This window comes from Cupressus sempervirens, chromosome 10 (genome assembly GCF_028749045.1).
Source record: "Cupressus sempervirens isolate cs-2001-9-10 chromosome 10, ASM2874904v1, whole genome shotgun sequence".
NCBI classification, from domain to species: domain Eukaryota; kingdom Viridiplantae; phylum Streptophyta; class Pinopsida; order Cupressales; family Cupressaceae; genus Cupressus; species Cupressus sempervirens.
The window spans coordinates 769,768,339-769,786,238 of NC_143127.1; the positions used below are offsets into that span (position 1 = coordinate 769,768,339).

The 17,900-nt window shown below is 31.5% G+C and overlaps 1 protein-coding gene and 1 long non-coding RNA gene across 3 annotated transcripts in view; both read left to right on the top strand.

Moving 5' to 3' along the window:
• Window positions 1-17,900, top strand: part of LOC149536136 (uncharacterized) — a 116,009-nt gene that overhangs the window by 41,377 nt on the left and 56,732 nt on the right. The gene's annotated exons all lie outside the window — the stretch shown is intronic.
• On the top strand, window positions 4,182-5,355 carry LOC149536137 (uncharacterized). Its single transcript, XR_016357338.1, has 2 exons — window positions 4,182-4,668; window positions 4,823-5,355. It is a non-coding gene; the product is annotated as an uncharacterized LOC149536137 (long non-coding RNA).

Consider the following 17,900-nt stretch of genomic DNA (forward strand, 5'->3'; position numbering starts at 1 on the left):
CAATCTATCCTGATCTCTCAAACCAGCTGAAGCCATCTCAAGGGTTTAAAGCAATAATAAATCTAAAGAGATCAAAATTTCTTTCCTAGGGCAAAACTCTTCTACCCTTAACAATGCTCTGATACCATGTGAAAAATCAAACTATTGCAGTCACTGGTTATTAATCTCCTATCTATCCAATGATTATTAAATTGCTGAAAATAAATTTCCAGCTAATATCGAAAAATAACACAACTGCAACTTCACTTAAAATACAGAAAGAAATGCGCAACAGAATCAACACAATATTTTCGGACAAATTGTCCCTGGAAAAACCCCTAAGGGAAAACCAGTTCTATAGATGAGAAATTATATTAAACTTCAGCAAATCAAGAGATACAAAATTCCTTGCCTCACACTGGCAGAACTCCGACAACCTCCTAATTTCTCCCGCTGATATTTCTCACTGCTATCCCTGCGCTAACACTGCGCCCTTGCTAACACTGCAAGACTGTTTGCTAACACTGCAAACTGCTTCTCTAAAACGCTTCTTCTTGTGCCCTTGCTAATACTGCAAGACTGTTTGCTAACACTGCAAACTGCTTCACAAAAGCTTCTTCACATCCAAAGCTTCCTGCAAGACTGTTTGCTAACACTGCAAACTGCTTCTCCAAAGCTTCCTTGCTAGCACTGCAAGACTGTTTGCTAACACTGCAAACTGCTTCTCCAAAAGCTTTCTTGCTAACCCTGCAAAGCTTCCTTGCTAATACTGCAAGACTGTTTGCTAACACTGCAAACAGCTTCACCAAAGCATCACCGCCTTCTTCCTGTGCCCTTGCTAACACTGCAAGACTGTTTGCTAACACTGCAAACAGCTTCACCAAAACGCTTCTGCCTGTGCCCTTGCTAACACTGCAAGATTGTTTGCTAACACTGCAAACAACTTCACCAAAGCATCACCGCCTTACTCTCCAAATGCCTCCTAGACCCCTTTTTATACTACTCTCATTGGTAAACCAACGACCGAGATTAAAACAAACCAACGGCTGAGATTAAGACAACTCAACAGCCAATAATAGAATTGGTTGCAAGGTGTCCAAAAGGGAATCTCTAAATTAGTAAATAATAACCATTTACTAATTTTTGGCAAGTGGACAAATAGCTGTCCAAACCACCCATAAATACAACCGCTATTCATAGATAAGGACGAACAGCTATCCAAGCTACCCATAAATAGTGCTGCTATTTCCGGGTCAGAAATAACAGCTGTCCAACTAACAATAATTAACACATTAATATTCTCCCCCTTTCTGGTGAATGGAATCTCTCGAATGAGAAGGAGGCAATAATCAGTCCAAGCCACTTCTTTTAATTTTATTGTCTATGTAGCACTAATTCAAAGATCTCCATTCTTAGTTTTTCATCATTCTTACCTCTTTTTTCAGTATTTCTCCAGTTTTCAACAGCTTTTTTAATTATCATATTTTAAATTTTTTTTATACATTTGTCAATTTAGTTTATTTATTTCAAGAGTTCATTTTGAGAAAAAAACATTAAATGTATGATCTTTTAAAAGCGATTATCTTATCACATTTTTCATTATTCTCTTTAATTAAATAAGACATCATTAAGAATAAGAATTTCAATACAAACAACATGGAAAAACTAGATGCTATGCAAGAAGGATTGAAACTAAGCTTGTACAAAAACATTAAAAAACTAGTCATTCAAGGTGATTCTCAAATTATCCTAAATGTGAAAATGTCAAGGTTAAACTGGGGCATCAATTCTTGGAAACCATTCTCCCCCTTTTAGATAATTCGAAGAGTATAGAATTCAACATATATATTGAGAAGGAAACAAAGAAGAAGACCACTTAGCCACGATAATGGGTGGAGAATGCATTAGTGAACAATGATTCAATATCCTTCTTAACCTTTACCCTTAGCTTTATTTCATTATTTTATAGCCTTTATTTTTTTAAACTCTCTCCCCTCAAATCCATAACTCTCGCCTTACAATTTTTTGATCCTCTCTCATGTACTTACTAACCATCACCTCAACATTTATACTCAGTTGAGTAGTGAGATATGGATTAATAGCGATCACTTATATTCTATGTTTGAATTCTATCATTTAAACATCAAGACTATAATATTGAGCAAAGATTTAACCACCTACATCTATTGTAGCATCCATTCAATTTCAAATTAATCTTACATTATTAATTATAAATTAGAATTACTACAACTTGTTTTGTGACTTAAATTAGTATTTCTTCATTATAAATTTAACCTATAATAGTTTGATTAAAAGCTTAATATATTAGATTAGCAATTCATTATAAGCAATCTAAATAGTTGATTTAGTATGTATGATGGTCACCCTAACACTCAATAAAGCACTTGTATTAAATTAGGGTATGCTCCTTTTAATCTTTGTACACATATAGGAATAGGAATACAATTTTGGACAAAGATTGGAGGTTTTCTTCTCAGAACTTCGAAGGTTTATCAATAAAATAAAATAAAATAAGAATTTCAATAATGTAAATAATAATTAAGAAATGCGCAATCAAATGCATGGAACAAGTGTGTATATAGACATTAAAAAACAACTAAGGTATTCAAATTGAAGAGGACTTAAAGTGAGCTGATAAAGGTAGATGAGGAAGAGATGGGCATTTAGCTTTCATTAAAGAAAAATCAAATGGAATATAATAACAAAGTCAAGCTAGCCGGTTGGTGGTGGTCATGTCATTACCAATCATGTTTTTCCTCTTTTTATCAAATGTCATAATTATCATTGTTGGGCCATCATTTTTCACATTGTCATTTTTTCGAGAATGTTCTTTTTTATAAACAAACCCGCCATAAATCAGTTTTTCTTAGGTTTTTCTATTTGTTATTGGAAGTACTTAGGGTCTGTTTGTTTGTCGGCATAGGAATAGAAAATTAGAATGGAAAATTAGAATAGGAATAGAAATATAGAATGAGAATGGAAAAGAGCATTCTCATTCTTGTTTGGTTCACTTGGTAATTAATATCTGCAATCAAGTCAAGGAAAATAAAATCTTGTTTTTCCCCAATTCTCGTTTCCCATATGAAGGAAGAAACACTGCTCAGAAAAAAAACTAATTCAGTAGCGACGATGATGCAAACTTGGATGCAGATTCTGTGCATGTCAGTATTTCTTACAGTAGCTAAGGGAACCAGTTTCCTCTTCAACCGCTTCAACACCACAAGCAGAATCAAATGTACTGAAGATGCCTCAATACAATCCAATGCAATCCGCCTCACAAATAACTCCAATCGCCTCATTGGCTGCGCTTATTTTCAGGAGGCCGTGCACGTGAAGAGAAAGGAGTCCGTAGTTTCATTCAGCACAAGCTTCGTGTTTGCCATGGCTTGGCAGTCGCCTTCGAGTAGAGGGTCAAGGATGAGCTTCCTCATGATGCCCACCATGGCGCTCAACAAACTCGGTGGAAACTGTGAAACAATGGTTCTCGAGCGTTAAAATGAAAATGACGGATTCTAAATTTTTGTTCAATTTTGAAAAGTATTATATGGAATAAGAATGGGCCATTCCAATAACAGCTTTTTTTTGGAATGGACATATCTTTGTTTGTGGGGTAAAATTGGAATAGAATTCCATATTTCCTATTCTGATTTGCAGACCAAACAGAAAATACCGAATCAATTCTAATTTTCCTATTCTTATTCCCACAAACAAACGGGCCCTTAGATCATTACCCGTGAATTACCCGTGAAGAATAATACATATTGAAAAAGAAAGCCACAAAAAAATCGCGATAACAAGATTTAAAGCTTCACAACACCAATCAAAATCCTTTCTCTAATTATTATTCGGGCGGCTATACTAGTCAAACCTCAGATGCCAAGGAACTTTTTAAAGCGTGGATATTTTTTATTTTCTGCTTTTCTTTTATTTGATGTGAGTTTTGGTTGTATTCTCTCGTAAAGTAGTGCTGACGCTTCCGAAAGAGTATCGGAACGTTGAGGCCCTAAACTGATCAATATATAAATACGCATACTTATATTGGTATGAACATGTTTGCAATCATTTTAATTATTTAGAAAATGTATGTAGCGTTCTATAGTTTCAAGTATTTAAAAATATTTAAAAATTAAGTGTGAGAAAATTGTAATTATAGAAAAATATGAATAAAACAGAGATGATTTTATAGTTTTATTATCTTTTAAAAAAATCAAATTTTAATATACTATTTTAGTTGGTTTAAATTTTATTATAAAATCAATTATTGATAAATTTATGTCAAATTAATTAGATTTGTGAAGTGTATTTTGTTATATATAATGATTTTTTCTTTGGTGGAGATTTTTCAAAAAATTGTTTTAATTAGGGTTTTCTACCCGATCTCTAATATGATCTTTAAGAACTTTCAACTTCACCACTAAATTAAGAATTCATTGACTAGTATAATTGTTCTTGTTCTTTATAAAGTAAACAAGGTACCATAAGAAAGACTTGACCGTAATCTGTACAAATCACTCTTATAAATAGTGACATCCATTACATTTATTTATTATCAAAAGTGCTCTGAAAAAACCATCTGCACCTCTGCCGTTGTTGAATTTTTCAGTATACGTCTTGTCAAATAATTGAGCCTCTGCTTGCCCGGCTTTGATACGCAGATTTAGGAATACAGTTATTCTATTTTTTTTCTATTTATTTCATAATTAACCCCAGTAGATAGTCTCTAGTAAGTACCTTAAATATTAGAAATTCTAATAATCATAGAATTGTATAAAGAAGTCAAGGATATGGTAATCTGATTATGGAATTCTTGTTATTATTGCAGATAGAGAAGAGATGGCATACAAAATTTCTACTTTGACACTTCATATGTTGTTACTCTTGATGATAAATGTAAAGGGAGATCCAACATGCAGTCCGGCGGGGAACTTCTGGTGCAACAGCGGGAGATGTTGCAGCATCTACAACTGGTGTGGAAGTACTTCTGACTACTGTGCGTCTGGAAATTGTCTTGCTCAGTGTTGGCCTAACGCCATCGCACTTAATCACTCTTCATGTCTCAATGTAATTATATCCCACCACAACCGTACATCGCCCTCTCCTTAGAAATATATAACTGCTTTCATGAGCTGCTTTAAGGCTATTCAAGGTGAAGAAATTAGATAGTTAATCCTCTGTTATATAGGCAGAGTTATATTAAGAGTTTTAACCATCATGTGGTTTCAAAGAAGTGACCAAGCCCTTAGATTTGTTACTGTATCCTAGGTTTAGTAGACGGTACTGGTCTTTGACTAAAGAACCTATTTAATATGTAATATTTAAAATATTAGAAATAAAAATAAAACTAGTAATTATTCATCCTTGCTGCTGTCTATCTTAAATTTGGATAACGATTGGATGGTACAAGGCTTATATTCCATCTTATGTTAATGAAGTCATTCATATATTCACGTATCCTACAAAAACATTTACAGAGTCCATATGTGAAAGACGTGTAACATACAAGAGGCCAACAATGGGACTGCTACGTACAATGTGCATGTTATGAAATAAATGGGATATTGCGATCTTCAGCCAAATTACTTAATAAATGAGATATTTCAACAGACAGACGATGGAATCATAATTTTAGGTACTATGAAAAATAACGGGGTCTTCATGAACCCACTGATTTACATACTTCTGTGAATACTGTTAAGTAGTTTAAGAAAAAGTAAGTTGTTATTTTTTTTTTTCAAATGTATTTTGGATAGTTAAAACGAAAGGGAGAGAGAAAGAGAGAAAAGGAATGATTGAGGGGTGTCGAATCTTACTGTAGGTAGTGGGTGCAGCTCAGTACTGTCGTCAAATCAGCACCCCACTTTCGCAAAAAAAAAGATTCCATGACAGGGAAGTAATTGGTAGGATTTTACTGAGTACGTGATTTACTCGTGACACATACACTATGGACATTAACGTCTTCAAATCCTAATATCTCACCTCAGTGTGGGCTAAGTATGTGAAAGAGGTGCAAAATGTTTTAGTTTTAAATCAATAATGTATCATTTATGAGGAAACAATCACGACTGATATGAAGAAAAGAAATATATAGAGGAGAGTAAGTGAGATGCATAAGCAGTGAGAAGGGAAAAATATAGTAAGATGGAGAGAATGAGAGGGAGAAAATAAAAGATAATGATAGATATAAGAAGTGGTTTAGAGAGAGGTAGAGAGGAGGTGAGGTACAAAGGTATAGAGATGGGGAGATAAAAAAATAGTTATATATGAGAGAAGGAAGAAGAAATATGTAGAATAGGGAAAGAGAAGAAAAGAGATATTGATATGCAGGTCTAGAAAAGGGGAAGAACGTAGGGAAATAAATTGATGGATAAAGAGAAGGAGATGTGTTTAGAAATAGAGTGAGAGAGAAGTAGAGATGAAGACGAGGTGAAAGAGTAAGAAATAAAATATAGATAGAGAGAGAGAGAGAGATCTAGGTGGGGGAGAAGAAGAAGAAGAAGTGTGTGTGAGTGTGTATGTGAAAACTTCAAAAGATAAGACCTTGCCAAGGGAACCCTCTTCAAACTTCCAAAACAAAAATTGCTGATTAAATAAATAATTAAATATTTTTGAGAAAATACTTCTTTGATGAACCAAATCCTATACCATTTAGAACCATCAAAATTTCCCAATTTATTAATTATAATTTAAAATATATATTAGGATATCACATTATGAATTATTTGATTAATATTTCACCTGATCTATTATTTTGTAGTATAGTGAGCTCATTTAGATAGTGGGATGTAAGTGGACTCATGCATTACTTTCAATAGTAGATCAATTTGGTTGTCTTTTGAAAACAAAATTATGTCCCACTAAGGTTTTAAAGTTCAATTATTATCTATGATCTATGTTTTGATGACTATTTAATCCTTGTTCATCTAATTTTTCAATTCCTAATCTTTTGAAAATAATAAAAATGATAAATAAATGTCTATCAACCAATAACATCATATTGTAGTTCTAGTAGTTAAAATTGGAATTGTAGTAGTAGAGAATAGTTTTAGAACAATTTTTTTGATGTGGTTGTAGTGCACCATAACCAGAGCTTCATTAAGTAAACATTGAACAACACTTTCAAATGACCACTTGTTGATCCTTATCTACATAAAAACCCTCAAAATATCTATCTTTGCCACCAATATATAGAATAAATATCTATAAATAATTATACTCTGAAAATGTAAAGTAATTTTTTTTTAATCTTTTGAATAATAACACACAAAATTATTCTCTAATTGTTATATTCTTAAAAAAAAAAGTGAGATTGGAAAAATTCAAACTTAATAATAATGGGCCAAAATTATTCTCAAAATTTTATAATCTTAAAAATACAAATTCAAAAAATTCCAATCTTCTCAACAATAACGAATTTGAAAAATTTCAGTCTTCTCGATGATAACATATACAAAATAAAGTAGCAAACATTTTCTATTATTAAGACATGAAATAATGAAATAATTTTAACTGAATTTAAAGCTAAAATGTCGTATGATGATAAGAGATGTTCTCTCATTCTTATTTTCCTTTTCTCTTTAGTTTTCCAATTTGAAAAGGAAACTTGTTGATTTCTTCTTTGGTCTTATCTTGTCTTTCAATCTCAATTTTCTCTAGTTGATCACAATCATTCACTCAACTCTATCTTTCTATATGAGAAACCTCTTTCCTTTACAATGTCATCCCTCAAATTTGCTTCAAATTTACCCATATTTTTCATCAATTAAGTTAAGCATTGAACATTTTGTCACTTTCATACAAGAAGCATTGTAATCAAACATATTTCTTAGAGTCTAAGTCCTCTTAGATTCACAACAAAGTGCACTTTTGATACCAACCAAAGAGAAGAAACAAAGGCTCGAGATATCAACCAATTTGCGTGCACTTGAATGTTATTTTTTAGTGCCTATTTTGTTACTTTTGATTAATCATGAATTCATTTATATTGTTTGTAGGATTAAATAGGTTTTCTAGTTTAGTATTTTGATATAATAAGTGCTACTAACCCTCTTATTTCTACTCTTACAAATTTACCCCTATAAACTATGATGTCGTGCTAGAGAAAGTGGAGATGAACAATACCGATTTAGAAAAAAATTGTAAAAAAATAGAGAATGAACTTATGTAGGATGTAAGGACACTACCAAGGAGATGAAGTTAGTCAAAACAAAATCCATGGGTATATTAAAAAATTTGAGTGTTTCCTACTTCACTCTAAGACTCGTGCATATCTCTGTCACTTCCCTATACCTAATGAAAATTAAAATCATAGGGGAAGATGAGGAGAATGAAGGGACCTACAACTAACTTTTATGTTCATTATTAAGGACTACACAAATGTATTTCATCAAATTCAAAACCCTTGTCATGTTATTTTTATCTTTGTTTTTTTCTATTAATATTGTTAATATAATTTTCATAGACAACATTATGCTAAGACTATCTATGGTTTAAATATTTTAATAAATTATGGTTCTACAATTTAAGCATTTTTTTAGAGTGTACATTGTTGAATTGGAATAGTCTTGGAGGGTTGGTCATTTGTAAGATTAAAGAACATAATAAGGGATTGTTGGTTAAACAACTTTGGTGAAGCTTTAGTTCTAATAAAATGAGTTTACTAAGAATATACACAATAAATACATGGAAGTCTATATGTAGATAAGGGGCTTCTTTGCAAGTAGTAGATCCATGGCTTCATGATCAACTTTCTATAACTTTAGAATTCTAACACCAAATCACTTGTTTTTGAGGGTATTAAATGGTCTTTAGGAAATAATATGAAAATACTATCCTAGGTTGATAATGGATTAGATCTTTTATTCTTTCCTTTTCCTCTCAAGCTACATAATTTAATGGTTAATCTAGAAGCAACTTGCAATTGTATGAACCTTAGTGTCTCAATTTTAGATTTGGGTTTGTTAATAGATTTCGATACTAACTTATATTTTTAGTTTATTTATATGTACTCATTTAAATGATTTACTTGACCTAGTTATTTTACATTTTATAATTCAAATAATATTTCACAACATGGGAATAGAACTATAAAGGAAAAAAGGGTTTTCTTGCTTTTATCTAAGTGATTCTTTTAGGAACACCTTCCCCATTTTTTAATTTTCATATATTCTAATTTTTAATGCAAGAGGGTTCAGTCCTAGTTTAGAATGTTCCCTTTTTCCTTATATCATAGTTGCATTAATGTCTTAATATATAGAATGTTAAGGTGTTACATATAAACAAGAATCAAATACTCCATTAAATATTATTCCATTACACTTTGTTATTTCAATGGAGTGCATGAAAGATGTTGCATTTCTCCAAAACTAAGCAAATGTGTACAAAGGTTTAATAATTTACTTTTCTTTAAGGGACGTTGCAGGTAACATAAATTCATAATAAGGTTTCCTATGGTCACATATGATTCACATTATAATGGTTCTCTCACATTTGAAGCATGCATCATACATAATTTATCCAATTATAGTGTCATGCATTGCAACCCCTTTACAATTTCACACTCTTTTTGGGTCCTTTCTTTAGTGTGCCATCTTCTTGATCATTTTGAGCCTATTTCAGCCTTACCACATTCAAATTGTTGTCATATTCTATTTTATTTTTACTTGATCCTAACTAATATGTATTTACACTCTATAACCACCTTTTTATAGTCCCTTTCTATTGAAAAAAGATTGATATGTGTATGATAAAAAAATTTCAATCATTGTTTTGTCACTGATGTCAAACCTACTTTTTGCTGGTAAGACAACTACTTATATGATTTAAGTACTATCACTTGTTTGATTGATGAGGAGGATTTTATCAAAAAGATGTAACAAAAGCATCTAGATAAAAGGTTGAGCTATGATATAAAAAAGAGTACAAAAATGAGCTAAGACAGTGATATCATAATGCATTGATAATCTGCTTAAGGTTACAAAAGCTGGTTACACTAAGCAAGTTTAGAAGAACAAGTTAAACAAAGTTTGTCTACCAAGTTTGGCCGAATGGATAGTAGGTTTCGAGAAAAGTTAGTCCAAGCCGAGCAAAAAATTAGTCAGAGCCCAATAAAAGTTCATTTTAGTGTATGTTGAGCAAAATAGGAGATGCCAAGTAAAGTTTAGTTGATGTTGAGAAATAGTAAACTTTAGTTCATGCCAAGTGATTTTTTAGAGGATGTCAAGCAATGTAGTAAATTGTGAATTCGATGGATCTGAGCTGACAAGTTTGTTTTCTTGGATTTGATGAGCCAGGTGGAAGATAAGATTAATGAGCTAGGGGTATAGAATTCATGGTAAATCATTTTGAGGTAAATTCAAAGAGGATTGAAGGAGAAGTTTCTAGAAGTGACATGGAATGAGGGGTAGATGCATTGAATCCTACCTAATCTGTCCTAAACTTAAATTGGATGATGGAGAAGGAATGGTAAAAGATCTTTATTCTCTATTTATAGGGATGGATGGTTAGAAGCAAGGGTTGTCATGTGTGAGAACCTAAGGAAGAAAAAGAGTCAAGGGTAAAAGCATAAACCTATGTCACCCTTTTGTAAAGGAAAAGTCCAACAAAAGTATAACTATTTATCTTTAATGACATAAAATTGGTATTATTATTTGGAATTTGAAAATGAAGTAAACTAATGACATGTGTAGAAATGGTTGAAGTTTAAGATTATAAATTTTAATAATTATTTAGAATAAAAAATGATTTATTTTCCTAATTTTCATAGACAATTTTTTATTTGCTAAAAAACACTGAAAAATAGGGTTTAGTTCCCACCACAAAACTATATAGAAATAAAATTATTTCCATTTGAACTCAAACTATGTTACAGATAACACATATAGCTAGAACAATTAAAAATAAAAATTGACTTTAGATCTATATTTTCTCTTTTATAGTGATTCAAATTGCAACTCAGTTAAAATCAATAGTTTTCATCTCCCACCACATTTTTCAAAACAAATCTATTCTAACCAGAAGACAAATTATACATTTTGAAAGAGGACTCTCTGCTTTAGAATGCCATATAATTTTAAATTTTTTTAATATGATTTAATATTTTTTTTTTTCTCAAAATCAACATCTTTTCAAATGTTAAAATACACGCTTTTAGAATTTTTTAATTATAATATACTATATCTAATTAAAACACTATAAACTCTATATGAAAATATTCTTGACTTTTAGCTCTATAAAATGGTGTTTAAATTTTACTTTAAAAATATTATATAAAATAGTAAGAGTTATTGAAATGCCAATTTTTTGAAATAATTTTATTTCTTTAGTAATTAGATACAAAATATTATAAAACATGCATTTAATAGATATTTCCAATTGAAAAAGTGTGAGACCATATATAACTTAGCTAGAATGAATTTCTCTAGATCATATGATTGAGAAAATTTGATTTTTGGGTAAAAATACTCAAATTCAATCATTTTGATAAGTCAACCTGAATGGTGACATAGCTTTGTACTTTTACCCTCAAGGGTATTGCTCCATCAAGTGACCAAAGTGAAGAATTTGCATTGGCATGTTAAGAAAGAAGGCTTTAATGAATGCTTGAAGGGTGAACAAGCTATTAGAGATGAAATGTGTGAAAGCCAAGCAGAATGGAGGATTGAAACAAAGATCCGTAATTTACAAATAGAGGTGTAAGTTGTTATTAGATCAAAGCCTTACTAGTACTCTAATAATTGTATCAATCTAAGGTAAATCCTTTGGATTAAGGTTCACCTAATAGTCATTTGTAATTCCTTTAATTAGGTGACATTCCAAGTGAATGGTCTAAAGTCCTCAACAAGGCTCACTCCTAACAGGGTGATTGAAATCCTTTAACAAGGTCACATTTAATAGTGCGTATTGTAACCTTTAACAAGGTTGGCCTTTTACAGGGCATCAATTCATAAGAGTGAAAAAGAGTAGCATGTTATTGGTGGTCTTTTCCAAATTGGGTTTTCATATAAATTACTATGTCAAATGTGTTGTTGAATCTATTATCTTTCATGTTTACATTTCTACAAATTGATTTGACAATAACCTACAAGTTTTAAGTGAATGCATAACCTTATGGATGCATGCATGATGATAAATGTTTTATGGGTTCACCAAGTTGTCAAAAGTTTTATTTATACATCTGGACCTTGGATAACTGATTCATGCCCCTCAATTATTTGAAAATATTCCCAACAAATGGTATCAAAGCCTATCTGCTTAGGAGGACTAGTTTGAAGGTACTAGAAGCGCAAAGATCAAGATTTCAAAAAGGGATGTACCCAAACTTATTAGAGATAAATTTCCTGCATGGAAAATTTTGATGAAGCTACACCTTGGAGGACTTTTAGATCATGCACAATGTACCATTACAACTGAGCATGTCGATCCTACTAAAGCCCTAACTTCCAAGAATATGAAAAAGAAAGAACACAACCAGGTAATGTTGGAGATTGCCTCTGCCCTAAGCTATGCTGAATTTGATTATATCAAAGGTCTTGATAGTGCAAAGAAAATGTGGGATGCCTTAACCACCATCTATGGAGGAGACAATAATGTTCTAAGAGCCAAAGCTAAAAGTCTCAGAGGTAAGTTTGATGATTTGAGGATGCTCAAGGATAAAAGATGTTGTTAATGCAACAAGAGGAGTTGCTACTACTACAATGGATGATGATATTGTACTAAGTAAAGTGTTAAGAACACTACTGCCTATATATGCTATTAGAGTTTTTGCAATACAAGAATTGAGATGTATACTAGGGAATACTGTATCTCTTGAAGGTCTAGTAGGAAGACTCACTACTTTGAGCTATCTAACTTTGATAATTAAAAACCTAAAAAATATTGAATCTGCTTTCAAAGATAAGCTATCATTGAAGGAACCTAATGAGAAGACAAAGAAGAAAAAGACAAAGTATGGGTCCAGTGACAATGGCACAGATGAGGAGCATGTAGAACAACTTGAAGAACTATTGGCAAGGATATTTCACAGAGGTATTTAGGCAAGTTTAAAGGTAAGTTACCTATCATTTGTTTCAATTACAATAGAGTTGGTCATATTGTTGATAGATGTCTAGAGAAGAAAAATTATAGAGGTGGTGAAAAATACAAAAGTAGAAGAGATGAAGACAACAAAGATTACAAAGACAAAGGAAAGAAGTCTTGCTACATTGCTAAAGAGGAAACAAAACATTAATCTAATGGACATGATGATGAAGTGGTGTATGTTGCAATGAAGGATGAATTTGATGAAAATAAGGCAATTGCACTTGTGTCTTCTATGAACAAGAATGACAAATGAATTATTGATAGTGGATGTTCACATCATATGACTAGAGATAAAAGTAAGTTGATTACCTTGAATTGTTATGATAGAAATAGTGTAAGATTTGGTAATTATGCACCATGTTTGATAAAAGGAAAAGGTTCTATCAAACTCACAGAAAAGATTCTATGTGACAATGCTTACTATGTTGAAAGACTTAACTATATTCTATTGAGTGTGTCACAATTGAATAATTTAGGATGCAAGGTTGAGTTTGGAAACAAGATTGCTAAGATATATGATACTAATAGAAAACTAATTGAAAATGGTGATCAAACTAGGAGTAATCTATTCTATCTTGATATAGAGGATGCTACTTGTTTAATTGTAAAATTTAATGATGTGTGGTTATGACACAAAAGGTTATGTCATGTTAATTTTGATAACTTGGTCAGTATCAATAACATGAGAAAAGTTAGAGGTTTGCCTAAGTTGAAGAAGCCTAACAATATAATGTGCAAACAATGTCAGTTAGGCAGAATAAAAAAAGTCAAGTTTTAAGAGTAAAACTCATATCTCTAAAAGAATACTAGAGATTGTTCATACTGAATTGTGTGGACCAATTGAAGTGCAAAGCTACAAAGGAGATACATATGTTATGCTACTTTTTGATGATTATTCTAGAATGATGACAATTATATTTCTAAAACATAAATCTAATGCTTTCCAAATGTTTAAGTAGTACTTAGCAAGAGTTGAGAAGGAAACAGGTAAAAGTTTGAAATGTTTGAGATCTGATAGAGGAGAAGAATTTACATTGAATGAGTTTGAGATGTTCTGTAATGACAGAGGAATCAAAAGATGAACATTTTCTCCTAGAATCCCTCCATAAAATAGAATTGTTGAAAGTAGCAATAGGTCTATAATGGACTATGCTAGGATACTTATGATAGAGAAAAATGTTTTTTTGAAATACTGGAGAGAAGCTATAAGTATAGCTGTCTATACCTTGAATTGTGTACAAGTCAAGAAAGGTACTCATTCAACACTATTTGAAATATGGTATGTATACTCACCTAATGTAAAACATTTGAAGGTATTTGGAAGTAAATGCTTTATTCTCAAAGATTCTAGGAATGGTAAACTAGATGAAAAAAGTGAAAAAGGCATATTCCTAGGTTATTTCACAAGAAGTAAAGCTTACACATGTTTAAATACTAACACTAACAAAGTTGTGGAAAGTGCAAATATAAACTTTGATGAATATACAAAAGTACATGAGACTGAACCTATGAAAGAACTAGAAGAATACAAATCGTTTATACACTTCTATGAAGGGATGCCTGTTGAAGAAGACATTGTAAATCAAGCTACAAACCAACAAAAAATTTGAGTGACTACTAAGTCACATAATATGAATGTTGAGTTGCATTCAGGAACTAAGCTACATTCAGATATTGAGTTACAAAATGAAGTTGAGACACATTTTGATTCTAAAATTAGTATACATGAGAGAGATGTTGAAATACCTAAAAGAGATGTACATAGTGACTCTGAGGTAGACAAACCTAATGAAGAAACCAAAGTTGAACTAAGATTGTCCAAATATGTTAAGAGACATCATCCTACTACACAAATCATTGGAGATCAAGATGTTAGACCAATGGCAAGAAACAAGTTGAGAAATGATGCATGCTTGTTGAGCATAAAAGAACCTATATCAATAAAATATGCCTTGGAAGATGTGGATTAAAGTAAAGCCATGGAAGAAGAGATTGAACAAATTGAGAAAAACAAGACATGGATTCTAGTTCCTAGACCATAAGACAAAATTGTGATTAGCATGAATTGGGTATTTAGAAATAAACTAGATGAAAATGGTGAAGTCACAAGCATGCACAAGAAGAAGGAATTGACTATGGAGAAACATTTTCTCCTATTGCTAGATTGGAAGGAGTGAGAACTTTGTTTGGTTATTGTACATATAAAGGTTTCAGAGTTTATCAAATAGATGTTAAATCTACATTTCTAAATGGTATCTTAGAGGAAGAAGTCTACATAGAACAACCAATAGGATTTTTTGATGTTAGCAAAAAGAAAACGGTATGTAGACTACACAAACCTCTATATGGTTTGAAACAAGCACCAAGAGAATGGTATGAGAGACTTCATAATTATCTTGTGAAGATTGGATTTGAAAGGAATGATGATAACAAAAACCTGTACATGAAGATGGAGAAAGGAAAAGAAATTTTGGTATCTAAAATTTTTGTTGATGATATCATATTTGGAGATCAAGATTCTTTATGTAAGGCTTTTGCAAATGAAAAGAAGCAAGAATTTGAAATGTCTATGTTTGGAGAGATCAAGTTCTTTGTGGGTTTGCAAGTACATCAAATGAAACATGGTATATACATCACTCAATCAAAGAATGTCAAGGAGATCTACTAAAAATTTTTAGACTGGAGGATTCCAAACTGATAAGTACACCTATGGTGACTAACCATAAATTGTTAAAGAATGATGATTCAATTGAGGTGAATCAAACATTGTACATGTCTATGATTGGAAAATTATAATATGTAGTACAAGAAAATATGATATTGCATTATCTATAGGGATAGTTGTAAGATTCTCTCCTAATCCTAGGGAGAATCATTTGATGGTTGTAAAGAGAATAATAAGGCATTTGAAAGCAACAAATAAATATGGTCTATACTAGAAGAAAAATGAGAAATTTGAATTAAGAGCCTATAATAATGTTGATTAGGCTAGAAACATTGATGATAGAAAGAGCACTAGTGGAGGAGCATTTTTCTTAGGAAATAGATTGGTTACATTGACTAGCAAGAAAAAAAATTGCACTTCACAATCTGTTGTTGAAGCTAGATATGTTGTTACTATTGTAAATTGTCATGCCCATTTTTTTTTTCTACCAAAAACTTATTTACATTTATCAAATAACTATCAAGATTTAGATTCAATATTTAGATCCACAATAGGCATTTTGGTAACATGATCTTGAGCATTAGCCACTTGTTTCTAATGAAATAACTCACAAATTTAACATCCAAAATATTTTTTCTCAACTAATAATACCATAAATAACAATAACTTTTAGAACAGATTTACAATATATCAAATAACAATAGCATCATTTCTATAATCTTTATCACAACTTCTTCTCTCATACAAAAGTTTAAATATATTATCAAAAGCTTAAGATCTAAATTTTCATTCATATTCATTTGCAAGATTACAACAATAATTAGCAAAACCATTCACACAAGTGCCCTTTTCCACCCTACCATAATGGCATCACAAGGCTGCTTGTGCCCTAGCCATACCCCTAGGCAAGAGAACTCATTTCAACCAAGAAATCATGGATGCAATCCTAAGAGTTCTCTCTAAAACATTATGGAATAATTTTTCTAACAATATTTCATCTCAATAAGTAAGAACTACTCTAAATGCATATAAGTTACTTATCTTTTCAAGAGCTCTCCCTTTAGATATATCTTCATCTTCAACCAAGAATCATTCCTCCTCTTCCACCATCTCCTTCTTCCTCTCCATATTTCTACCATTCTCCCTTCCTCTTCTTCTCTCTTATTCTACATATATCTTCCCCTTTTCATCTCCAACAATTCTGAAAAAGTCCCTCCTCCAAAGTCTTCCTCCCTTTTTAATGAAGGCACATGGCTCTCTTATCAATGTGTCATAACCCATTGTTTCCCACTATTCATTTTCGTCACATTTGAAGTGGTCCCTTTTGAGGTGTCATAATGTAAGTTTTAACCATGATTTGACCCTCAGCTAACCCCCAACCTTAGGTAGTATAAGTGGGTCAGGTTATTTTAACCCAGAATGCACTCTAGGATCCATTTTAACCCCTCCAAAGTCCAGCTTTAGTTCATATCTGATTTTACAAAAAGTTTGCATTGAGGTTGACTTTAACTATTGTATGAGAGTTGGCATAGTTTTCTTGAAGGTCTTCATAATCATCTGATTAGGCCTTCATAATCATCTATTGCACAAATTCAAATTTAACATCAGTAGCTCAAACATATAAATATAAGACTGTAAACATTAATACATATCCCTGAATTAACCATAGGTTAACCCATTAGATCAATATCATATTCCAACATCATTTCTTCAGAATCATTTGCATATGAAATTCATTTACAAATAAGTATCATTCTTTCTACTTTAATTGCTCTAATTACAAACTTTTCAAGAATAATAACCACATTAATAATTCATAGCATGTGTATCAAAACACCTTACACCTTACACATACATTAATCAAATTCAAGAAGCATAAGTACTTACTGTCACTAATTATAGGATTCAAATCATAACATCTCTTAGAATAACATAACGAGTATCACTAGTATCCATTGTGTTATCTGTATTCTATTCATTTCCATACTTCTTTATTTTGAATTAAATGATACATTATTTACTCCAAAACAATAATCACATAACCAAAACTTGATTTCCATTTTCACAGTCACCTTATGTAGAATGTATTTACCACAACACAATATCTATTCAATTCAATTGGCCATAATTTCAATTACTAAAACTACCTAATTATCAT